This window comes from Hyla sarda, chromosome 1 (assembly GCF_029499605.1).
Source record: "Hyla sarda isolate aHylSar1 chromosome 1, aHylSar1.hap1, whole genome shotgun sequence".
Lineage (NCBI taxonomy): Eukaryota > Metazoa > Chordata > Amphibia > Anura > Hylidae > Hyla > Hyla sarda.
The window spans coordinates 600,646,462-600,673,594 of NC_079189.1; positions in this window are offsets into that span (position 1 = coordinate 600,646,462).

Below are 27,133 nucleotides of genomic sequence, written 5' to 3' on the forward strand. Positions count from 1 at the left end.
AGTTGTAAGTGCCGCTATGCACTGGTGGTTGTGGATGTCTTCTCCAAATGGGTAGAAGTAATCCCAATCACAAATTACACAGCCACCACTACTGCCCGGGTCCTTTGGGAGCAGGTTCTGTCATGATGGGGAATGCCCAGAGTGATTGAATCCGAACGGGGGACCCATTTCACAGGCAAGGTAATGAAATCTTTGTGGACTTTTGGACATAAAGCAGAGGTTTCATGTACCCTACCATCTCCAGTCTGCAGGCATAGTGGAACGGATGAACCGTACCATCAAAATGAGACTATCCAAGGCACTGATTGAAAAGGGGTTCCTCTTGGGTAGCCTCTCTCCCAGCTGTGCTTATGGGAATCAGAGCCTTGGAATCATTCACCACCAGTGTAACACCCTTTGAGCTCATGACAGGGCGCAAGATGCCGCTTTGCTTCCCAAATGAGCCACAAATATCAAAACCGATGCAAAACGCCATGGCCAGAGATGTGTTTCTCCAACAGGTTCAACAGAACCTGAAGGAGTTACTGCCACATGCAGCAATACGAAAGCACAAACTGTATCTAAAAGGGGGAGACTCCCATGCCCTCTGTAGGTGATATGGTTATGGTCAAGGTGTTCCTTAAGGCTGGACCATGGGATGCAGACTGGGAGGGACCATATCAGGTCCTGGAGGCAATGGGCAACACTATACTAAAAGTGCAAAGGCCGATGACTGCAAAAAAGAAAACACATAGAAGACAGGCAACCTTTTGTAACCACATCGACCAGGCAAAAGCCACCCAAGCCTCCCCAACTTCACACCACACAATATAAGTTGGGGAAGGGGGGGGGGGGGGAGTAGGTGATGAGTTGAAGTGGTTCCAGCTTTTCAATTTTACATACACACATATAGGCTCAGGTGGTAAGGATAGGCATGTTAAATAACTTATCCCTTACTAGATGACAGGATCCAGATGGAAACAGACATTAAAATGTTTTCCTAATTATGGTATTAGTGATCAGGACCCTAGCAGACCAAACCTTGATTGCTATGGGTCTAGGAGGAGGAGCTATGGGAATAGGGGCCTTAAACACAATAGACTTGGAAGTCCTGTGGAGCAAACTTGGGGATCTGGCGGGTCATGCCAGTGAAGGATTTAAGACCCAGCTTGATGTAAACCCCATTTTGGAGGGTTTACAACATTCGCACATAGATGCTACAACCTCTGTCTGCTGCTCTACGAGAGAAGTTTAGAAGGGTAGTTATGGTCTTCTAGAGGAGCAAGACAAAGCTCAGCTCGCCCTGGCATGTACGCAGGTCCAAAGTGAACTCTAAGGCAACCTAAAACATATTGTATCCACGACCACTATCCATTTAACCTCCTTCGAAAAGTGAGTACACTCATCCCCTCTTTTGCGGTAAACCATACTAAATGGTGGGTAACTCAGTGGCACGGTTGTTATAATTTTACTTTTACCGCATCATCCCTGGTGCCCACCTCTGGTAACGTCAGGATGGGGTTCAATACTGTCAATCTGGGGGTGGTAGTGAGCAACCAAACTGTACTTCATCCACAACTCTCCTCCGATATTCTAACTTGAGGGCGGCCATCCTTGCGATTCTCTGTCAAGATAGGTACGACCGGGTGCTTAGACACCAATGTTGGAATTCTGAGGGGTCTTGTGAGATAAGGGCAAACTTAATCCCTTCTTCTAACCTTAAATATTCGGGTCAGGGATATTGGTGTTGGTACCAAAGAGGGAATGCATCTTATGCTGTTTATACCACTAACTGCACCGAAAGAGAAGAACTCCTCCCAGGAGCATATTGTACCCTTAATCCCATTCTATGAATTGATGTAGCTGATCAAAAAGGAAGAACTCCAATCACTCCAGAGAAGAGACTCGACATCCGCCCTGACACCCCAGTGAGACTTCAGAAGATTCCTCTCGGCTTCGGCACAGAATTAAAGTGTCTGTTAGATTTTAGCAGCGAAGAGAAGATTGTGCAGCAGTTGAGAGAGAGAGTCAAGCCACTATCCAGTTAGAAAATGACAACCAAGATTACAGGGGTTGTGCATGCTTTAGAAAGAGACTCTTCTGTGTCCTGGTGGGTTGGGTGTATTGTCCTGATTAGGGTGGGGTGTATTGTTTTTAAATATTCTTTAAAGGTATATAGGTATGTAGGTAGGTAGGTATGTATGTATGTATGTATGTGTGTGTGTAGTCCCCTTTATGCCCAAGTGTGCTGTAGGTGTGCTCGGACCCAGAGGGACAGGTAAGGTACCCACATAATTCAAGGAATTTGCCACTTCAACCCTCAGAATGGTATGGTACATAAGGGATGGATTGAGTGTCAGCAACAGGGGAATGGAAGGTGGTATTCCTCCCCAAAATTAGGCCTTAGGTGCTGAGACATTCCCCACTACTTAGGAGCTCTGATATTCCTTGGTAAAGATCTGCTTATCTGTCCACGGAGACCAACAAACCAATGATAATCCCTACTTCAATCAAAGTGACAAGTTGTAAAGATGCCACTCTGCGCTAATGACACCTGAGGACCAAGGTGGTGCCGCATGTGTCAGCACAATGGACTGTCATGTTGACTGGGTTAAAGCTGTCCAGGTTGACTCAAAGACTCTGCTGTTGAATAAATGAGGCCATTCCTGAGTCTGACCAGATAAACTTAAATGGAGAGATCAGGATAGGCTGTTGACCGACAGAAAATGTGCGGGCAAAGTTAGGACTCATTAAAAGGACTTCAATCTAGACCCAAGAAAGAAGAAGGAAGATCAATGCAAAGACTGTTCTGTGGATAGAGATGGTGGGTTACGGTGACTGGCAGTAAAAGTGCACCTGAGGAAATGGGTGGTGTCTAAGTACCTAAATGTAAAATTATACTTCATTCCATCCTGGACCATTACCAACAATCATACAGGGTTGAGGATGTAAATACATCCCAATATGACACTTCCCAAACTGCACTGTCGAGTCCCCGACAACAGGGGGATTGTGAAGGGAAGAGTCATATAATCATATTTATATTGATTTATCTCATATCAACCTATGCCCTATAACAGGCCTTTTGTAGGAATGTCTCACAAACCGGAATATTTCTTACATGACCTGGGGTATGTCATAAAATGCACTATAATGGCCATTAGACCAGGGGCATATTTTGGGATGTTGTATAACATTCTGGAATGGGCCCACCTAACCTGTTCCATACACGTATCATGGTAGCCTTGGGATGTCTGGCCAGGTCATAAAGAGGCCAAAGCACAGGTGGCATTGTCTACAAACATTCTCTGGTATGTGCCCACCAAACCTGTGTTGGTGCCTGGGGATATCTGGCCACATATAGTTGACAGGGGCCGTGTTATAGGCCGGTGCATTGTATAAAGTTAGATATATATATACCCCAAGCTGGATGAGAGGGAGAGAGAGTTCACCATAACAGGCAGTGAGGATCCATCATCAAACTGCTGTCCTGCCTCATCTGCTGCACCAAGGCTGATAATCTGCCAAGTATCACCCCCTTTCCTCCCTGCAACCTATACCTTTGCCCCCAACTTCTATCTCTTAGTAACCTCCATTCTCTCTTGGCTTCCAGTCTAACCCTATCCTTCCTATCCCAAGACTCCTTTCCACTCCTCTCTAATAAGACTCATTAACCCCTTCCATCCCTGTTAACTGTATATCACAAACTCCTATAGCCCTAGGGACAGAAAGCTGTTCTGGATTGAGTGCTTGTGTATTTGTGTATAATTAGGTCGGTGGGTAAGATATTATATTGGGTTAAATTGTAATGTAAATAGTATAATGTTAATGTATTGAAGTTACCATTGTTGTATACACTGAGATACATTGATATTATACGGATATGTATATATGTTAGCTAAAGTTATATAGTGTATTAGTGAATAAACCTTTGTATTAACCCTGTGTTGGGAATTACTTAAACCGTATGTTATGGACATGAAAATGACATACATTTTGTGAACAAAGAAGTCATCCAGCTCCCAAGATGCAATAAAAGAAGTATTCTTTATTGATCCAGCAGATAGGATTGACACAGAAGCAGAAGCGTCTGACGCGTTTCGCGCAGAACGTGCTTATTCTTAGACTCTCGTTGAGTCTACGAATAAGCATGTTCTGTGCGAAACGCATCCGACGCTTCTGCTTCTGTGTGTCAATCCTATCTGCTGGATCAATAAAGAATACTTCTTTTATTGCATCTTGGGAGCTGGACGACTTTTGTTCACATTTCGTACTTGGCCGAGGGCGGGACCGGCACGTCCGTGCTCAGCTGATGCAAGTTCCCTAATAGGTGGTGAGCGGAACCAGTATCTTGTATAAACAGACACATTTTATTTGCTATACTTGTGATCCTAGTCCAAGAAGGCATGGAGTTTAGACAAAAGAAAAGATGGAGGATCATCTTTATAGTAGGGGTCTCCAAGGCATGCTTACAGGGGGTTTTGTAACATTAGACAGACCACCTGGGGGCTGGCTGGGGGCGGAGAACATCTAATAAAAAGCCCATTCAAAGGGGGACCAAGTCTCTCTTTCTCTTGCGGACCTGGATACCAACACACCTGGCCATTTCAACTTCCAGTTTGGGCCTGAATCCTGAAACAAAGGACTGCAGCCTACTCCCATGCCTGTCTTTGTTGCTCATACTTTCTGTAAAGGGTCCCCGAAGCTAAGTATTTCAGTATTATAGTTGTATATTTTAAGGAAAATCCACTCAAATAGCCAACAGATCGTGTTTTCTACTATATTTGTTGTATATGTGTACTTACACTGCGGATTTAAGTTTCTAGCTATCTTTTCTCTCTTTTAGTTAAGAGTGTGTTTAATTTTCAATTGTGTATTAAACATCTTTATTTCTGCCAGTATTTGGGTGTGTTGTGTTGATTTGTGCATTGGCTACTGGGATATAACTCTTCCAAAATTCCTAAATAGGTTGGTCTGTGGGGCGTTTATGAATGCATTTGGTCTCCGGGGATATTGCTAGTTAAATATCTGCGGTCTGTGTGAATATATTGTATTCACTAGCCCGCATGGTCTCAGCCATTTTATATCTCAGATGCATGGTCTGCAGATTTTAACTGGTCGTAAAACCGTTGGAGCCAAATCCAGTTCAGCCCCAGAGCCACGAACCACAACACCGTACAATCTACAAAGGGAAACAAGAGTAAGTTGTTAACACTTGGAAAAGGAAGGAAGGAAGGAAGGAGGAATAGTATACAATATATATCCTATATTAGTATTACACACGTTCCTTATATCCCCTTTTGTAAATTCTTTATTTAATAATATATCCTTTATCATATATGAAAAAACTTTGAGTATCAAAAACTCAAGAGGGGGAATTGTAAAATATTTTGTATTTTTAATATACAATCTGTGGATCAAGGTATTGAGCTAGGATATACAAGACAAGATGGCTGACGTGACATTTAGTATTGAGCGGCATAGGCCATATTCGAATTCACGATATTTTGCGAATATATGGACGAATATTCGTCATAGTCACTTCATTAGCATATTCGTAAATTTATGAACTTTATAGCAAGTATACCAGTGTAACGTGATAGAAGCCGTAGAAGTACAAGTCATACAAGTATCATCTATCAACATGGTTCGCAGCAAATTTGCGAGGAAGGAAGAAAGAATCATCATCAGTGTAAGTATTTTCGCATTACTTTTGTAGTTGTATCTCGTGAATTTATTTTTGATATATTCGTGCATGAGAAAAACTTGCAAAACTAAAACTCCCAGCATGCCCAGACAGCAAACAGCTTTCAAGGCATGCTGGGAGTTTTAGTTTTCAACATCTGGAGGGTCACAGTTTGGAGACCACCGTGCAGTGGTCTCTAAACTGTAGCCCTCCAGCTGTTGAAAAACTGCAAATCCCAGCATGCCCAAACAGCTGCCTCGGCATGCTGGGAGTTGTAGTTATGCAACAGCTGGAGGTATGCAACTACATCTCCCAGTACATGCTGGGAGTTGTTGTTTTGCAACAGCTGGAGGCACACTGGTTGGAAAATACCGAGTCAGGTAACAGAACCTAACTGAAGGTTTCCCAACCAGTGTGCCTCCAGCTGTCGCAAAACTACAACTCCCAGAATGCACTGACTGCCTGGGCATGCTGGGAATTGTAGCTGTGCGACATCTGGAGGGCTACAGTTTGGAGGCCACTATACTCTACCACGGTTTTAGTTCCAGTTGGAAAAGCGTATACGGGGCAAAAAATGGCCGGGATACGGGAGTGCATGGTTTTAGCTCCCCCCATGCGTATGCGCTCCCGTATCTGTAAAAACGTGGTGTGAACCCACCCATAGCGAAAGGGTGGGATATTTTCCTATTGGCTGCTAGGTATTCTGCTAATCTCCGACAACTGTATTTGCATCACTCATTAGCCCACAAGCTAAAAGAAGGGAGGGATCAATATTCGCACATGCGAATATTCGCCCGGCGGTCTCACACAGTAGTATTAGAGCCTTCTTTAGACCACACAAGCTGGAAGCAGAGAGGGATGATCACTGATGTGTACTGTGATAAAAAAATAATAAAGTGAATATTGGTAATTTCGAATATATAGTGCTATATTCGCAAATATGGGATATTCACAAATAAAATTTGAATTGCGAATATTCGAGAGCAAAACTAGTGACATTTAGAAGAGTCAACCTTAGACAGCTCAATCCTATAGATAGAATTGCTGAGGCAAGAGGTATTTCAGTATATACTATTTGCAGAATAGTCACGTAGTCAAGGTTGAGACTAGAAGTACCATATATGTTAGGGTAGCAGTATCCAATTAGATAACAAGGTAACCATGACCTAATGTATACACCCATAAGTTAAAGATATATTCAAGCCAACCCACTAGGAGGAGAGATATATACTATATAGGTATATGAAGAATCGATGAAAGCACTCATGGCGCCACGGCAGCAACAGACGCCGCACAGATTTGTAAATCACTTCTATTAAAAAATCTTAATCCTTCCAATAGTTATTAGCTTCTGAAGTTCTGTCTAACTGCTCAATGATGATGTCGCGTCCTGGGAGCTGTGCATGATGGGAGAATATCCCTTGCATGATGGGAAAATATCCCCATAGGAGCTGGACAGCTCCCGGGACGTGAGTCATCAGAAAGCAGTTAGACAGAAAACAGCAACTCAACTTCAGAAGCTAATAACTATTGGAAGGATTAAGATTTTTTTAATAGAAGTAATTTACAAATCTGTTTAACTTTCCGGAGCCAATTGATCTATAAAAAAAAAAAAAGTTTTGGCCTGGAATACCGCTTTAACACCAGGGTGACTTTTCACGGTGAAACGTCGCCCTGGCGTTCAGTCTTTTCCCCTGCCTTTACCATCCTGCCACCCCGCACTTATTGCTCCCTCCGTGCATGAAAATGTCTTCATATGATGTTTGTTTTGCTTGAATCTTTGAACTTTCACCACCTTATAACGCCTGGAGAGGGAGTGAATTTCATGCTCATACATTTAAGACATGTTCAATAGTCTATTTTTGATGGCCGTGCTGAAGACCTTTGCCCTTTGTACTATATAGGCATATTTATGGATAGAAGACAGGTTTACTTAGGATAAACATACGTAAAGGACACTTCAATCATAGTAAACACCCCCATAGTTATGATATATAAAAGAGTCTGCAACACAAGGGGGCACTAGCACTACAAATGCCGCAAGACTAATCAAGGAAGCCAAGCTAACCAAGGAGGAAGGAAGGCCGGGCCAAGCCTGACCAGGCCAGACCAAGCCAGCCTGATGAAGGAGGAAGCCATCTTAGAAAGACTCCATGCTGGATCCAGCTCGCACAAACCTCAGTTGGTGAGACAATTCTAAGGACATGCCTACCCTTCCTACTGTACTAATGCAAGGACTGTTTTTACATGTTTTATTCTGTCTGCCATGATGTCAAGAAGCTTGCAATAAATGTGTTTTTTTATACAAGTTGCTCACTTATTCCTTCAATGGTGACCGTGTCAAACTATGACCGGTATAAATATTTAACAAAAGGATCCCCATAAAAGGCCCATCACTGATCCATCAAAGAGGCATCACAGGAGTTCCTTGAAGCTACCTGAAGGGGCGGAGCCATGAAGAGTCAGGGGGAGAGTATTGTCCCATAGTCCTCTATTTTCTAATCAAAAGAATAGTTAGGACGGCACTGTGGAATAAGGGCGGGTGCCAGGGACAGGGTGAATCCAATAGAAGCTTTCTATTCTGAGTGTTGCTGTGTAAGAGGGGGCGTGAAAGAGGAGTTTCAAAAACTGCGATTATCCGTTGTGCGGAGTCAATCTGTGGAGTGGGTGCGACTGCCTATAGTCCACATTCATATTTTGGGTAAGTCTTTCTCTCTTGCACATAGTGGGATAACTGTTAGAGAAAATAAAAATGAAAAAGGGTGTTTAAACTCTGTTTCACCTCTAGGGGGAGGAGGAGTAGATTGGGCACAGGTGTATAAATCTTAGCTTGGGACTCTTATTGAGAGCTTGCTCTTCTGATTGTTGCTGTGTAAGAGGGGGCGAGAAAGAGGAGTTTCAAAAACTGGAGTTTGAAAGCAGGAGGTTGAGATCGCTGTGAGTGTTAATTTCTGAACCCACAAGTGTAATTTTAACTGTCTGTCTTTTGCCTATACATTTGTGAAATCCCCATAACTAGATGGCCTCCATGTTGGAAAATGCAGTCCAATGTACATCCTGTTCAATGTATGCAATCCTTTAACAACAGTTTGAGGGTGCATATTGTTGTGCGAGATGTGTGCTAGTTGTCCGTTTGGAAGCCCAGATCCTGCATCTAGAGGGGCGACTGGCAACAATGAGAAGCATTAACAACATGGAGAGGAGTCTCCTGCTCACTGAGCAGGCACTCTCGGGAATAGAGGTGGGGGAGGACAGTGGGACTGAGTTGCAGCACAGTCAGGCAGTTAGCTGGGTTACAGTTAGAAAGCGGGGTAGGGGAAAAGTGTCAGGGAGGCTAGTCCTGAACTGGCACACCCCAACAAGTTTGCCCGCTTGGCAGATGAGGGGGATGCCATTACAGAGCTAGCAGAACTTCAGCAGGATACTGCCTCTGACCGCCAGGGGGGGTATCTGCTCCAGTAAGGAGGGAGGGAGGAGTACAGGGCAGGCCAGACAGGTACTAGTGGTGGGGGATTCAATTATTAGGGGGACAGACAAGGCAATCTGTCACAAAGACAGGGATCGCCGAACAGTGTGTTGTCTGCCTGGCACACGAGTTCGGCACATCGCGGATCGGGGTTGACAGGTTGCTGGGCGGGGCTGGAGAGGACCCAGCAGTCATGGTACACATTGGCACCAATGACAAAGAGGTAGGTGGAGTGTCCTTAAAAATGATTTCAGGGACTTAGGCCGCAAGCTTAAGGCAAGGACCTCCAAGGGAGTATTTTCTGAAATACTACCAGTACCACGAGCCGCAACAGAGAGGCAGCGGGAGATCAGGGAGGTAAACAAGTGGCTCAGAAGCTGGTGTAGGAAGGAAGGGTTTGGGTTCATGGAGAACTGGGCTGACTTCGCTGTCGGTTACCGACTCTACCGTAGGGACGGGCTGCACCTCAATGGGGAGGGTGCAGCTGTGCTTGGGGAGAAGATGGCTAGAAGGGTGGAGGAGTGTTTAAACTAGGGACTGGTGGGAGGGAACCTACAGAAAAGAGGGGGAAGATAGTGTAGATAGAGAGGTGGGAATTATAAATGTACCTGGGGTGGAGCGGAGGGAGGGGTTAGAATAGTTAATAGGAATAGGCTTCGTAGGAAAATCAAACTTACACCCTTGAATCCCATTAACCCCAATAACAAAGGATGGAAATGTAAAGTGTATGTTCACAAATGCCAGAAGCCTAGCAAATAAAATTGGGGAGCTTGAGGCCTTGATACTGGAGGAACATATTGATATAGTTGGGGTCACTGAGACATGGCTGGACTCCTCGCATGACTGGGCCGTTAATCTGCAGGGGTTTACATTTTTTCGCAAAGATAGAATGAACAGAAAAGGTGGTGGAGTCTGTCTGTATGTTAGAAGTGGTATGAAAGTCAGTGTGAACAATGCCATAGTGTGTGATGATTCTGAGGATGTGGAATCACTGTGGGTAGAATTACAAGAGGAGGGAAATACTTTAAAAATAATACTTTGTGTAATACTGGTTGGTAATGTAACTCTGCGGGAAAGCCTTGGTAATAGCGACCACAATATAGTTACTTTGGATTTAAAATGTATAAAACAAAGACAGACGGGGAAGGCAAAAACATATAACTTTAAAAAGGCAAAACTTCCCTGGGCTGAGAGCTGCATTACAGGACATAGACTGGGGGGGAGGGGTTCTCAAATACTGATACCGAAGGTAAATGGGACATCTTTAAATCAACTCTAAATAACTATACAGCTAAATATATACCAAAGGGGAACAAATAAACGATTAAAACTAAATCCTACATGGCTGACAAATGATGTTAAAAGAGCAATAAACAAAAAAATAGCCTTCAAAAAATACAAATCTGATGGGTCAGCTATAACATTTAAACAGTACAAAGAACTTAATAAAATCTGTAAAAATGTAATAAACAGCAAAAATTCTAAATGAGAGACAGGTGGCCAAAGAAAGCAAAACTAATCCTAAATATTTTTTGAGATATATAAATGCAAAAAAAAAACAAGGACAGAGCATGTAGGACCCCTTAATAATGATAATGGGGAGGTTGTCACGGGCGATAAAGAGAAAGCGGAGCTACTGAATGGGTTCTTTAGTTCTGTATATACTAAGGAAGAAGGAGCTGACATTGGCCAAGTCAGTGCTGGTAACACATGTAATGTACTGAACTGGCTTAATGTAGAGATGGTACAAGGTAAGTTAAGTAATATAAATGTAAGCAAATCTCCAGGGCCAGATGGATTGCACCCAAGAGTTCTTAGAGAGGTAAGTTCAGTAATATCTGTACCCCTGTTCATGATATTTAGAGATTCACTCGTGTCTGGTATTGTGCCAAGGGACTGGCGCAAGGCGAATGTGGTGCCAATCTTCAAAAAGGGCTCTAGGTCTTCCCCAGGAAACCATAGACCGGTAAGTTTAACGTGCATTGTGGGTAAATTGTTTGAAGGACTTATAAGGGATTACATACAGAAATACATTGAGGATAATTGTATTATAAGTGATAACCAGCATGGGTTTACTAAGTATAGAAGTTGTCAAACCAATCTAATTTGCTTTTATGAAGAGGTGAGTAGAAGCCTTGACAGAGGAATGGCTGTGGATATAGAGGGGGGCTGTGTATATAGAGGGGGGCTCTGTATACAGAGGAATGGCTGTGGATATAGTGTTTCTGGATTTTGCTAAAGCATTTGATACTGTCCCTCATAGACGTCTGACCGGTAAGTTAAGGTCTTTGGGTTTGGAAATTTTATAGTTTGTAACTGGATTGAACACTGGCTCATGGATCGTACCAGAGAGTGGTGGTCAATGATTCGTACTCCGATTGGTCCCCGGTAATTAGTGGTGTACCCCAAGGTTCTGTACTGGGACCACTGTTTAATTTATCAATGATATAGAGGATGGTATTAACAGCTCTGTTTCTATCTTTGCAGATGACACCAAGCTTTTTAGCACGGTACAGTCTATAGAGTATGTGTATAGTTACAAGATGACTTGGATAGACAGTGTCTGGGAATCCACTTGGCAAATGAGGTTCAATGTGGATAAATGTGAAGTTATGCATCTGGGTACTAATAACCTGCATGCGTCGTATGTCTTAGGGGGGATTAAACTGGCAGAGTCACTGGTAGAGAAGGATCTGGGTGTACTTGTAGATCACAGACTACAGAATAGCATGCAATGTCAGGCTGCTGCTTCCAAAGCCAGCAGGATAGTCATGTATCAAAAGATGCATGGACTCAAGGGACAGGGACATAATACTCCCCCTTTATAAAGCATTGGTACGGCCTCACCTGGAATATGCTGTTCAGTTTTGGTCACCTGTCCATAAAAGGGACACTGTGGAGCTGGAAAGGGTGCAGAGACGCGCGACTAAACTAATATGGGGCATGGAACATCTTAGCTATGAGGAGCGATTAAAGGAGTTACAATTGTTTAGTCTTGAGAAGAGACGTTTAAGGGGGGATATGATAAACGTATATAAGTATATAAATGGCCCATACAAAAAATATGGAGAAAAACTGTTCCAGGTAAACCCCCCAAAAGGACGAGAGGGCACTCCCTCCGTCTGAAGAAGAAAAAGTTTAGTCTCAAGGGGCGACAAGCCTTCTTTACCATGAGAACTGTGAACTTATGGAACAGTCTACCTCAGGAACTGGTCACAGCAGGAAAAATTAACAGCTTTAAAACAGGATTAGTTGTATTCCTGGAACAAAATAACATTAATGCTGAAGAAATATAAAATCCCATCCCTTCCCCAATATTGCGCCACACCCCTACCCTTCAATTCCCTGGTTGAACTTGATGGACATATGTCTTTTTTCGACCTAACTATGTAAGATCCCGGCACACCAACTTCTTGCTGAAGGTAAAGCTTTTATTCAAGCATGTATCACACATATCACCTGGCTTTCACAAATGGAATTTTTACAACAGGATACTAACAATGCCAAGAAAACTGTTCCAGATTTGGAAACTACACTGAAAAGGTATTTTACCAGAAGGAGATTTTGATAGCTAAAAAAAAAATAATTTTGTTTGCGCATTTAGTTAAGTACAGAGGAGAACATGAAACTACTAAAAAGCGCACTAAGTTTTTTGTTTATGGGATAGAGTGTGAATGTGGCAGATTTTATATAGGTAGTACTATACACCCCGTTCACACTTGGTTCCGTGAACATGTCCACTATTGAAACGCAAAAAGGGTCTCCCAGACTTATTGAACATGTCCGAGAGCAGCACTCAGGTAGCATACCAGTGTTGAAATTTTTTGGCTTAGAATGAATACAGTTGGGAATCAGAGATGACAGAAAAAAACTCAGTCAAAAAGAAGACAGATCCTGAAAAGGAAAGCTCAGAGACCGGCTGGCTTGAATGACCAGATAGATTATAGAAAGACAAAGAAAGTAAAATACCGTTGACAAAGTAATAAAAGGACGATGACTTCATGTTGAAAAAAAATTCTTCAACCATTAACTCAAAAATCTCAATGCCAGCATGTAACCTAAGTAATCATATACTACATACTATTTCAATACACGTAGTGTGGGGAGGATAATGGTTGAAGCATGAAAGCATATATGCACATGAAGTATCCAATCAGAAGAAGCATACGCCCATGAGGGAATGAATATTCAGTTAACCCAAAAAGGAGGGGACTTACTCTTAATTAACCTTATATGTATATTTATGGACAGTGATAGACATCCTCAATAAGGATAAACACACCCTCATTTATATAAGAAAACCCCTTCAATTATCATGGACAGACCCATTAGTGTAACCAGTTCAGAAATATATTCTGGGGGGATTGAGAACTTGGGAGCACAAGGACAGGGGGCCTCCAAGATATGAATGCGGCAAGGACTGTCATTTGTTTTATTTACCATGCCATGATGTTGAGAAGATTACAATAAATGTGTTTTTTTACAGTGTGGTTGCTATGGCAGTCTATTTTGTGATTCTGTACCAGAAAACCACATGGAGTTTAGACTAAGGCAGGATGGAGTCTGCCCCACAGGTAAATGGGGTCTCCCAGGCATATCTGCAGGGCAAGGTGTTTTTGTACAAAGCCAACCCACAGGTGGGCTGGAAAAGGGGTGGAGACAACAACAACAACAAAAACCCATTGAAAAGGGACCAAACTCTCTTCAGCTGAACCACCACCACACCATCTCCCTTTCAACTTCCTGTTTGGGCCTGATCCTGAAACAAAGGACTGCAAATACTTCTCCAAGCCTGTCTGTTGCTCATACTTGCCATAAAGGTACCCTGAAGCTAAGTATTTTCAGTTATATTTTGTGTTTAATTTAGGATAGTTGTACCTTTAACGTAAAATCCACCCATATAGCCCACAGATAGTGTTTCTGCTATAATTGTTGAACATGCGTTACTTACACTTCAGTTGAGTCCAACTACCTTTTCCCTTAGTTAGAACATGTTTAATAAACAATTAACTAGACATGTTCTATTTCTACCAGTATTTGGGTGTGTAGTGTTAATTTGTGCATTGGATATTAGGATATAACTCTTCCAAAATGCCTAACAACTAGTTGGGTCTCTGGGGTGTGCATTTGGTCTCCAGTAATACTGCTTAGTTAAGTGTCTAATGTACCAGGTGTTTGAATATATATTGTATTCACTAGACAACATGGTGGCAGCCATCTTGTGAGTCACTCATTGATGACCTCAGATGCATGGTCTGCAGATATTTAACTTCTTATATAACCTTTGGAGGCAAATCTAATTCTACCCCAAAGACACAAACCACAACAAATGGCGACGAGGACGGGATTTTTCAGGAGTTATGATTATTAATAACCAATCGACCAAATTAACAAATTTTCCTAACAATTATAATTAAGGAATATTTTTCTGATCATTAAGTTAGTAGTCTTCAAGTGGCTTATTAAAGAGTAGCTATCATTAACTAAACTTTCCCTAATACCCCCCTCCCCATCTGTCCCTTACACTACCTACCTCTATCCCTGTATTTATCTATCATTAAAATACCTTTTTAAGATCATCTTTTGTAGCTCAGTGTTGAGCTCTCTGCGGAGGGCAGGAAGTGGGCGTGGCAGACGCGATGTCATCTGAAGCCTGGCCGGGGCTAGCTTCCGCCCATCTTCCTGTATGCTGCGCTCCCTCTCGAGAGCGTGCACACAGGCGTAGTACAGGGCAGAGACGGCAGCCTCAGTTTCCTCCTCTGTTTGGCTATACACATGCCATACAGAGAGGAGGAACGTCGGAGAACTGAGCTGCCGTGCCCTGCAAGGAAAAGATTTATAATGGTTGGTAAATTTTTTCATAATTATTTGAACATGCTATCTCAACATGACCCGATCAAGTAACGGATCATTTTTCTGTAGGCTATTATATACACACACACATATACATACATATACACATATACTGTAAGTGTTCCCAAAAATATTTGATGGCACCCCTATGTCCATTTAATATATTGTTCAAGAGCTTTCAAAATGTAAATTTTATACAAATATGTAACTGTTTAAATTTTTTGAAACTAAAAAACTCTGAGATTTCGTAAAAAGGCAGAACACCACGGCGAGCTACAGAAGCAATCTTTCCAGAATGATCCTGAGTGGCCAAGCATAGATGTGTGGTATCCCGGTACCGTATTGCATAGAGTACCTTGGTTGGGGGTCCGCTTATAATTACATCCTCAATATACCGCAAAGCAACACCCCAACTGCCATACACCCCCTCAAGGCACCACAGATGACATCCCAACTGACAGCAACTATAATCATCCAAGAATTGGAAATACTTATTGATGCATGTGTCATAATTGCAAAGTTATGCCCACACGAGATGAGAGCATCTGCTGCCAAGAAGAGGATGTTCTCAATCCGCACTCTGATAAAGGACTACCCTGTATTCTTGAACACAAGGAATTAGTTATTTTGAGATTCAAAGAGAAAATACTGGAAATAATTCAGTGGACAATTAAGTGCCAAAGAATAAAAAAAATTGCAATAAGTAATATCTTAATTCCTTTTTTTAATACATTTTTAATTATTTTTTTCAGGTTTTAAATAGTATTAAAGAAGTACTCCAGTGTCTTTTTTTCAACTCTGTGTGACCGGGCTGCCAAACTTTGAGGTTAAACAAACTTTAACCTCACCTTCCTACATTCCCCCGTTGCTCTGATATCGATGTCCCGTTCTCCGGTTCCCGACTTCTTCGGCTTCCTGTAAGTCGAAGAGTCACGTGACGCTCAACGTATCACCGACCGCAGCAGTTTCCCCGTGGCCGATGATACGCTGAGCATCATGTGACTCAGAGTTAAAGTTTGTTTCGCTTGGTAGCCCAGGCACAGAGTGTTAAAAAAAAAAAAAAATGCACCAGAGTACTTCATTCTGTTTGTCAATTAACCTTTTCATAAATCTCGCAATCAGTAAAATGTGCTTATCTGCATATCTAATTGTTTACAGAAAGTTGTGCAGTTGCCTATAGCAACTAGATTATATTTGTGTGCAAAGAATGTATCAATCTTATTATTTACTAATGGCCACTGAATCAGTCTTCTGCACAGGTCTTTCTAAATCTTCCCCCGTGTCTGTGAAATTAGAATGCCAATCCACAGGTCTATCATATTTATATTATTGATATTATAATCTTATTTTTATATTTGTAGGGTTATTCGCAAGTCAGCCTACAGATCGTACTCGTGTTTTGCTCACGGAATCCTGCGGCCTACACGACGAAAGCCAATGCCCTCGTGTGCTGTAAATTTCATTAGGTCAGAATTTCCAGACCCCGACGGCAAAATATGTTGGATTCCACCGGCCTGGTGAATACCCAGCAAGCGACATGGCTGCTGATGTTTAATCATTAGTGGATATCTAAAACGATTATTTGTATGTTGGATATTGGCAATGTTCTCTAACTTTTAACACATCTTTGAATGGGTAAGGTGTGATGAGAGGGAACATTAAACAAATTTAGGTTCCTGTTGTAGCTTAACATATTTCTGGGTGTGCCAAAGATTATCAATAGTACCACTATACTGTTCATACAGGATATAAGACTTGCTTTGTGTTCCTTGTTTAAGGGTAACATTAGTGATTGTCACTGGTAATAGCATTGCTTTTCTAGGTAATTGTTGGTTGTATTGCATACACGATCGTTATTAGACAGATTATAAAGCATATAGAAAGTCGCATGTTGTACAGGTTACAATATTGTGATTTTACCTTAGTTGTGTGTGCTATAACTCTCCACTATATTCTCTAGTATGAAAAGGCACACACACACACACGTTTGTACGAGATACCCCAGTGTAGCCTGTTTGTATGTGTTAGGGATTGTCCTGCCATCAGATACTGTACTTGAGATTCTGTTGTTCAGAATGAGTTTCCTTAGGAAGTTGAGTGAATTGATGGCCCAATATTGGGGCTGTACCACATTCGGCTTCCACTATGGGCAGATGGAATGTCATAGCCGATGAGTTTATGCGTTTTAGCATACCTGTGTACTCAGAAGTAGGGCAAGAAATAGGAGGTATGGCATTAAAGTTGGATTTTGGGGTTTAGCCCAAAAATGAGAGCAAAGCTGCAGCTGAGGTTGGTTGGATTCTTTTACATGCCTTAAAAAGTGAGGTGCAGAGAAATGAGGCACTTGAGAAAGTTGCAGGCAAAAACACAGTATCCTTGATAGAGATGGGCAGATACGCATGCTGGAATCAGAGGTACTGGAATGGGAAAACCAATGTATAGATACTAATAAAAAAATAAAAATAAAAAAAACTGGCTCAGTCTTCTGCTGAGAACCAGGAGTTGAGGAATGAGAAAAGAGTTCCCCAAAATGGTATCTGGTCTGGCCTCTTCCCATAATTCACAGCCACATTTCACTGCAGATTTACTCTCTGAAAAGGTCTGTTTTATCAAGTGCAAATAAGGGGGCGATAGAGAGATTGTAGAAGTTCCCAGTGCTGGTTTTGAATTGTGTAAGGGACAAAAATCAAATAAAAATGAAAAGTACACAGCGAATTGGAGCAGATTAGGAGTTGTTAGAAGTGTGTCTTTAGCAGTGAAACTGTATAGATCATCTATGAGGGATGAGACCCAGAAAGCATATACAGCTAAAATGGTCAAGACTTGTTTTACATGTGGTGTTGTAGGCCATATTGCTAGATACTGTAAAGCACATAGTAACAAAACTCAAAGTAAATACTGTTCAGCTAAATGTAATAGATGTGGCCATAGTGGCCATATCTCCACAAGTTGCACATAAGATATGGACTGTGTGCAGCTAAACTTTTCTGGCCACTAGGGCAATACCGCAGGCTTATGTACAAATGGCAATACTTTTGTGTTATTTTGACATTTACAGGAGACTCTCCAAATTAGTGGGGAAAAACAAATTAGTAATAAACTAACCAACCACTTTGATTTTTAAGAGGTGGGGGAGGTTTAGCAAAAGCTAGTCCTTCCACTAGAAGAAATGTGCATAGAGGGACTGAGTTAACACACACACACACATTCACAAATTAGTTGGCAATGGTTGGAATAATGCTGGGAAAGGGAGTATGGATATGCAGAGTGGAGTTCAACTGTGTCTAGTGTGTGGGTTTTAGCCAAGGTTCACTGATCAGCACAGGTAGACAGGAGAAAGAATCTATGATGTGCCTGGAAATACTAAAATTGCATTGTCTAAAGTGACTCTAAACCTGTTAATTTTCCATTTAGCAGATGCACAAAGATGACCAATGCTTCTAAATGGAGTTAAGGATAACCATTCCTCAGCATCCCATGGTTGGAAGAGGAAAAGGATTAAGTCGTCAAGACTGGGTTTGGATCACATCGCGAGACAGGAGAACCCAGAACTGAGCGAACTTACAGTAAATTCGATTAGTCACGAACTTCTCGGCTCGGCAGTTGATGAATTATCCTGCATAAATTAGTTCTGCTTTCAGTTGCTCCGGTGGGCTGGAAAATGTGGATACATTCCTAGGAAAGACTCGGACTGTATCCACCTTTTCCAGCCTACCAGAGCACCTGAAAGCTGAACTAATTTATGCAGGATAATTCATCAACTGCCGAGCCGAGAAGTTCGTGACGAAGCAAATTTACAGTTCGCTCATCTCTACTGGTTAGTTTCATTTTTAAAATGTTTCGTTCGCAGCAGCTCGGGCCACGCTGCTTATGTATAATGGCTGTGATTGGGAGGATGCCGGCTCGGCCACGTTACATGTAGTTTACAGGGGGTTTGTCAGCTCGGCCACGCTACAGTCATTCATTGTTTAACCTGTTGGGGACGAAGGGCGTATGCATACGCCCTTGCGTCCTGGTACTTAAGGACTAAGGGCGTATCCATACGCCCGTGGGAATTTCGGCCCCCGCCACGCGCCGGGCAGGGGCCGGGGTGACTGCTGATATCTATCAGCAGGCACCCCGTGCAAATGCCCAGGGGGGTCATTAGACCCCCCCATGTGGGCGATCGGCGCAAATCGCAAGTGAATTCACACTTGCGATTTGCGCCGATTCCGGGTCATTACGGGTCTATGGTGACCCGGTGACCCGGAATAGAAGGGGGATCGCGGGTGTCTAAGACACCCACGATCCCCCTAAAGCGATAGGAGTGAGGTGGCAGAGTTGCCACCCCTCCTATCTCTGCTATTGGTGGTCTAGACGCGACCACCAATAGCAGTTTAGGGGCGGAGGGGTTTACTTTCGTTTTCCCCGTCCTGCCCTCCCACAATAGGCGGGACAGAACGGGGAAAACGAAGAGGAGCGGCGCCGGAGTCCACTTACCCCTCCGGAGGCAGCGGAGCGACGGGGATCGGCGGTCGGCGACGGAGATCTGCGGCGGCGTGCGGCAGAAGAGGACGGCTCCCGGATGCGACGGAAGCCGGTGAGTAGTTGCCTAGCAACATCTAGAGGGCTACAGTCTGAGACCACTATAGTGGTCTCTAGACTGTAGCCCTCCAGATGTTGCAAAACTACAACTCCCAGCATGTACTGACAGACCGTGCATGCTGGGAGTTGTTTTGCAACAGCTGGAGGCTCATTGGTTGGAAAATACTGAGTTGGGTAACAGAACCTAACTGAAGGTTTTCCAACCAGTGTGCCTCCAGCTGTTGCAAAACTACAACACCCAGCATGTACTGACAGACCGTGCATGCTGGGAGTTGTAGTTTTGAAACAGCTGGAGGTTTGCCCCCCCCCCCCATGTGAACGTACAGGGTACATTCACACGGGCGGGTTTACAGCAAGTTTCCTGCTTCAAGTATGAGCTGCGGCAAATTTTTCGCCGCAGCGCAAATTCCTAGCGGGAAACTCACCGTAACCCGCCAGTGTGAATGTACCCTAAAAACACTACACTACCACATAATAAAGAGTAAAACACTACATAAACACCCCCTTACACTGTCCCCCCCCCCCCCCAATAAAAATGAAAAACGTATTGTACAGCAGTATTTCCAAAACGGAGCCTCCAGCTGTTGCAAAACTGCAACTCCCAGCATTTCCGGACAGCCACTGATTGTCCAGGCATGCTGGGAGTTTAGCAACAGCTGGAGACACCCTGTTTGGGAATCACTGGCGTAGAATACCCCTATGTCCACCCCTATGCAATCCCTAATTTAGTCCTCAAATGCGCATGGTGCTCTCACTTTGGAGCCCTGTCGTATTTCAAGGAAACCGTTTAGGGCCACATATGGGGTATTTCCGTACTCAGGAGAAATTGTGTTACAAATTTTGGGAGGCTTTTTCTCCTTTTACCCCTTATGAAAAGGAAAAGTTGGGGTCTACACCAGCCTGTTAGTGTAAACATTTTTTTTTTTTTTACACTAACAGGCTGGTGTTGCCCTTTACTTTTTATTTTCACAAGAGGTAAAAGGAAAAAAAGACCCCCAAAATTTGTAACGCAATTTCTCCTGAGTACGGAAATACCCCATATATGGGCGTAAAATGCTCTGCGGGCGCATAACAAGGCTCAGGAGTGAGAGTGCACCATGTACATTTGAGGCCGAAATTGGTGATTTGCACAGGGGGTGGCTGATTTTACAGCGGTTCTGACATAAATGCAAAAAAAATAAATACCCACATGTAACCCCATTTTGGAAACTACACCCCTCACGGAATGTAATAAGGGGTACAGTGAGCATTTACGCCCCACAGGGGTCTGACAGATTTTTGGGACAGTGGTACGTGAAAATGAAAAATTTAATTTTTTTGTTTGCACAGCCCACTGTTCCAAAGATCTGTCAAACACCAGTGGGGTGTAAATGCTCACTGTACCCCTTGTTACATTCCTTGAGGGGTGTCGTTTCCATAATAGCGTGCGATGTGTTTTTTTTTTGCTGTCCTGGCACCATAGGGGCTTCCTAAATGCGACATGCCCCCCAAAAACCATTTCAGAAAAACTCACTCTCCTAAATCACATTGTTGCTCCTTCGCTTCTGAGCCCTCTACTGCGCCCGCCGAACACTTGACATACACATATGAGGTATTTTCTTACTCAAGAGAAATTGGGTTACAAATTTTGAGAGGATTTTTTTCCTTTTACCCCTTGTAAAAATTCAAAAACTGGGTCTACAAGAACATGCCAGTAACAAATGAAGATTTTGAATTTTCTCCTTCACTTTGCTGCTATTCCTGTGAAACACCTAAAGGGTTAACACCCTTACTGAATGTCATTTTGAATACTTTGAGGGGTGCAGTTTTTATAATGGGGTCATTTATCGGGTATTTCTAACCAGAAGACCCTTCAAATCCACATCAAACCTGAACTGGTCCCTGAAAAATTCCGATTTTGAAAATTTTGCGAAAAATTGGATAATTGTTGCTGAACTTTGAAGCCCTCTGGTGTCTTCCAAAAGTAAAAACTTGTCAATTTTATGATGCAAACATAAAGTAGACATATTGTATATCTGAATCAATATATAATTTATTTGGAATATCCATATTCCTTATAAGCAGAGAGCTTCAAAGTTCGAAAAATGCTAAATTTTCAAATTTTTCATGAAATTTTCAACTTTTTCACCAAGAAAGGATGCAAGTATCGCCGAAAATTTACCACTAACATAAAGTAGAATATGTCACGAAAAAACAATCTCGGAATCAAATTTATAAGTAAAAGCATCCCAGAGTTATTAATGCTTAAAGTGACAGTGGTCAGATTTGCAAAAAATGCTCCCGTCCTTAGGGTCATAATGGGCTCCGTCCCCAAGGGGTTAAACAGATGGACTGCCGGCTCGGCCATGCTACTATCCTATAGTATATTCACTATCCACAAGGGGTTGCTGGCTCGGCCACACCATATTTTTATATAAAAACGGCCTCACTTCAGCCAGGTATTTGTTTCTCTGTCAGCAGTCAGCATATTGAAGGCATAGTACTGGCTGCCAATACAGTAACCCCCCCGACATATGATCAAATCGACATACGATTGCCTCTCAGAGGCCATCGCATGTTGATGTCAGCATCGACATATGATGCTTTTATATGTCGGGGCCATCGCATTAACTGCTATCCGACAGCGCAAAATGCTTAAGCTGCTGTCGGATAGCAGTTTAAGCATCCCGGACAGGTTCACTTACCAATCCCTGCTACTCCGGGTCCACTTCGGGATCCTCCGGAGTCTTCTGTATCTTCTCCAGGGTCCGGGCCTGGCTTTCCAGCATAGTTATTACGTCTCTACGAACGCCGTGTCGGTGCAGCAGCGTAATAACGTCACCAGAAAGCGAGGCCCGGACCCTGCAGAAGATGCGGAAGAAGCCAGAGGATCCCGAAGACTACGCCGGAGCAGCGGGACAGCATCGGGAGCAGTGAGGACGTGGTCCGGAGTGGCGGGGACAGGGGAGTATAACTCCATATACTTTACATTGCACAAATCCCTCAACATACGATGGATTCGAGAATCGATGGGTCGTTTGGAACGAATTACCATCGTATGTTGAGGGACCACTGTATATGTAAAAAATTGCCTGCTATATATTGGTGTAATAGTTAAAATTGGTATATTGATCTGATTGGTGGATGCCCCCGATATAGTGGGAAGTGAGGAATTTTGCATATTGAATGTATCACAGAAATTGATTCTTGCGAGTTATATAGTTCTCATAGCAATATTTTTCTATTTAACAAAAAAAAATTTATATATTTACGTTTTCGTTTTAGGTACACTGGTAATCGCAGTCATTTGCTATTGGCTCATCTTCAGTTGAATTGGTATGTGTGGCGTTTTAAAATAGCAATATAAATTTGGTTAGTCGGTAGGTAGGTAGGAAGTATGTAATTATGCATATTATTGTAGGTCACATAGGAGGATATCGAATATACTGATATATTGAGTATTTTGTTGTTTTCATACTTTTGCTGGTAGTCCAGGTACGTACACGCTTGTTTAGTAGCAGACTTATTTGGTATAGACATGTTTTCCTTTTGGTTTAGATTCATACCTGGGTTGATCGGTAAGGCAGTAGCAGTTTTATTATAGCCTTTTCAGTCTATACATAACGTCATATTCTAATATCCGGTACGTCTTTAGGCAGAGGTAGTTATGTTTTCAGTTGGAAAGTTGCAATAATGAATATATTCTTGTTTCTGTCATTAGATATGCAAAGTTTTCAGCAGCGTCGGTAGCAAGTCCAGCATTGGGGTTGCAGATTAGTTCAAAAATAGTCATCCGGCTTAGGCTGGGTTCACACTACATTTTCTCCCATACGGGAGCGCATACGGCAGGGGGGAGCTAAAACCTCGCGCTCCCGTATGCATTCGTATGCGCTCCCGTATGGCATTCATTTCAATGAGCCGGCCGGAGTGAAACGTTCGGTCGGCTCATTTTTGCGCCGTATGCGCTTTTACAACTGGACCTAAAACTGGTCAACCACGGTTTGAGGTCCGGTTGTAAAAGCGCATACGGCGCAAAAATGAGCCGACCGGACCGAACGTTTCACTCCGGCCGGCTCATTGAAATGAATGACATACGGGAGCGCATACGAAGGCATACGGGAGTGCGAGGTTTTAGCTCCCCCCTGCCGTATGCGCTCCCGTATGGGAGAAAACGTAGTGTGAACCCAGCATTAGCTGGTGAGTGGTTGGTAATTGGGGTTAATATAGATTTTGTTTCAGTAAAATAGTTGCTACAATTCTAATTAGAGAGCTATTCAGCTGGACAAATCAAGTTCATTTGAGTTTTCTTCACATCACCATTCGGCAGCTTTCGTTTCTGGTAGGCGCTTGAATATTTCATCAGAGGCAGGGTACTTTGATTATATTTATGTTGGATTTAAATTTCAGATTCACAAATTCAAGTCAGACAAGTGGTGCCAGCATCAGAAATCCGTTTCTTTAGTCATATTCTAGCCATCATTATCAGCTTCCGTTTCAGTACGTGTCAGATGGGCAGATTAGTTGATAAATATCCTTTGGGTGGCTTTAGGCGGCTGAACGGGGGTGGTTCTATTATAAATTGATAGAGGTATAGCATTGGTCACACTTTTAATACAGTGTATTGTTATTATAGCTTCTGGTTGTGCAAGTGTCATATCTCCCGGGTAAGGTATCCTTTGTATTTTTTCCTTGCCTCATGAACCCAACACGCCTTTGGGTTGCGATTAACTCATGGAGTTTGGTGCACTACTAGTCACAGTTATAATCACGATCACCTTTTCTGGGGCGCAGGGTGTATTATTGGTTATGTTATGGGTAGAAGTAATCATCTATGGCACTGATTACACATGATCAGTCATGATTATGCATATCCGACACATCTTCAGATAAATGCTTTTGTGTCTCATGTAAGATTGGCAGGGAGTAGGTGCAAGTAGGATGATTGGGTGCGGACAGTCACAATTGTTGTTACATTCGTTAATTTAGTCAGGATTTTAGACCATAATCTTATTTTCGGGGAGGGGGGGGGGGGTTGGGGTTATATTACAGAATGTCGCATGCATCCGACAGAGGAGTCTGCCTCAATTTTGGAAAATATGGCCAGGTCATGGGACCAGTCTAGCATACCATCTTTGAGGCAATGGACTATGTCAAAGATTACTGTAGAATTAGTCAGGAGAGGAATTCCCTTTCCAGCAACTGCTAGGAAGGCAGAACTGTATAGGCTGTTAGTGACAAATGCCAAAATGGCCAATCCAGTCAAAATGAAACCATGAATTCTATACACACTTCTCTCAGTTACATGCCCGATATGCATGCCAGAGTGGAAGCTTTAGAGAACAGGAATTCCTCAGTTCCTACACCTACCACTAGTCTACAGCCACCGCCTCATGTTAGTCAACCAGGTACACAGTTTCTGCTATTCCTAATATGGCCCCTGCTCACTTCATACCTGCACACATCATCAAGAAAGAGATATTGGAGGGCAAAGATGTAAATTTAGCTTCCTTTTTGATTGCAACTCATGATATATCTGAGAATAAGACTATCACATGTGGCGATGTATCAGTGGTCTTGAAATCTAAAGACGCCAGGCTCAACAGGAAGCTAACTGTCAGAATTCATCATGTCCATTATCTATCGTGATATTTGCACGGTTAAACCAGAAAGGAGGGAAGAATTGGACCAATATTTGTTTGTTTAAGATCACAGAATTTTATCACAAGTACGGGGTACTTTTTATGACTACCATAAAGCTTTTTCCGCTAAAGCAGCAGCCGCTTTAACTCAGTTCAACTACATGGTTAATTGGGCAGTAGTAGATACTGAAATTTATTGTAACCATTTTTTGGGTCTTAGATCCCCAGTCTGTGCTAGGTGTCAATCTAGTACTCATGCAACAGAATGGTGTCACTTGTGTAGTACTGATACAGCAGATAGTCAACCTAGCACGTCAAGTACCAGTCAGTCAGTCAGTCAGTCAAACTAAGAGTCACAAAGTTTCGGGCTTAGTGGATAAGTTGGGACGGCCTATCCGTTTTCTGGGAAAATCACAGATTTGTAATAACTAATTACACAGCATGCAATTACGGCCAGTGCAGGTTGCGGCATATCTGCACAAACTGCTTCAGAGCTCACCCCAAAACTGCATTTTCCCAGAAAACAGAAATCTTGACTAAGCATGGTTGATGTGGAATTTCTAGGTTTCTGGAAGATCATCCTGATCAAAGTTGTCAAGTTTCTGCATAATGGTTCTGCATAATGGATTTCATGCTGGTCTAGTGACTCTTCCATAGGTAACCCATGAATGTACAAATCTGTTGTCAGCTTCTGCAGGCCCTGAATCGGTGACCTCCCTCAGATTGAATTAGACAAAGGATTTATTATAGGCCCCTTTACGCAACCCCTGTTTGATATATGGCGGGTGAATCCTATTGGTCTTGTTACAGGTAAATTCTCTAATAAAAAAGATTAATTTGTGACGTGTCCGCTCCGCATTCTTCTCAAGTGCCCAGTCTCAATGCCCTTATACCAGCAGAAGAGATCGCACTTAAATACGCTTCAATCGTGCTATTGCCATCAGCATGGGGCAGGGAGCTTGGCTTGCGAAAGCAGATCTATTGGATGCATTTAAGCTCCTGCCTATATTGCCTCAACTCTGGAAGTAGCATGGTATCAAATGGTTGGATTCGTATTATTTTGCAGTTAAATTAACTTTTGGAGCCAGGAGTAGCCCATGGCTATTCAATAGATTTGCAGATGCATTACATTGGATACTAGAGAACAGGTTGGCATGTGGTCATGTAATTCATTAGCTATTTTTTTCTCATTTAACCTGCCCACAAGTCTCCTAGACACTTAGACATCCTGCTAGTTTTTGAGCAGCTGGCTGTGCCTGTCTCTACTAGGAAAGTTGAGGGTCCAACAAAGGTCATCACTTTCTTAGACATGGTATTAGATTCGCAAAAAATGGAAGCTAGACTGCCACTTGACAAATTAGAGAGGGTCAGAGCATGCGATTCTCAAGCTGAAGAATAATCCCTACATCACTAAGGTCGAGCTACAGTCTATATATTAGGCATGTTGAACTTCGCCATGCGCATTATCCCACAGGGACGCACGTTTATTTCCCAGTTATTAGAACTGTTACCCACAGCACCTGAGCAGAACAGTGTCATACATTTGGACACATTAGCTTTAGCAGACTTAAAGATGTGGGATTTTTGTGCAATTGGAATGGTATTTCCTTTTTCATTCCCAAGGTATGCGACCACTCTCCCATAGTATTTTCCGACGCTTCTTCAGTTCTGGGGTTTGCAGCTATTTGGGACAAACAATTGTTGGCCAGTCCGTGACCCTCAGGTTAGTCAGATGGCAGGGTTTCAGCACTGTTTGAGTTATACCCCATTGTAGCGGCTGCTCAAGTGTGGGGCCATAACTGGAACAAACCTACAGTGTTGCTTGTGTCCGATAATTCAGCTATAGTTGATGTGTTATTAAAAGGGAGATCCAAATGTCCTATGATTATGTTTGCCAGGAAGTTAGTCTGGTTATCATTACGCCATACTTCAACTTTACATGTGCTC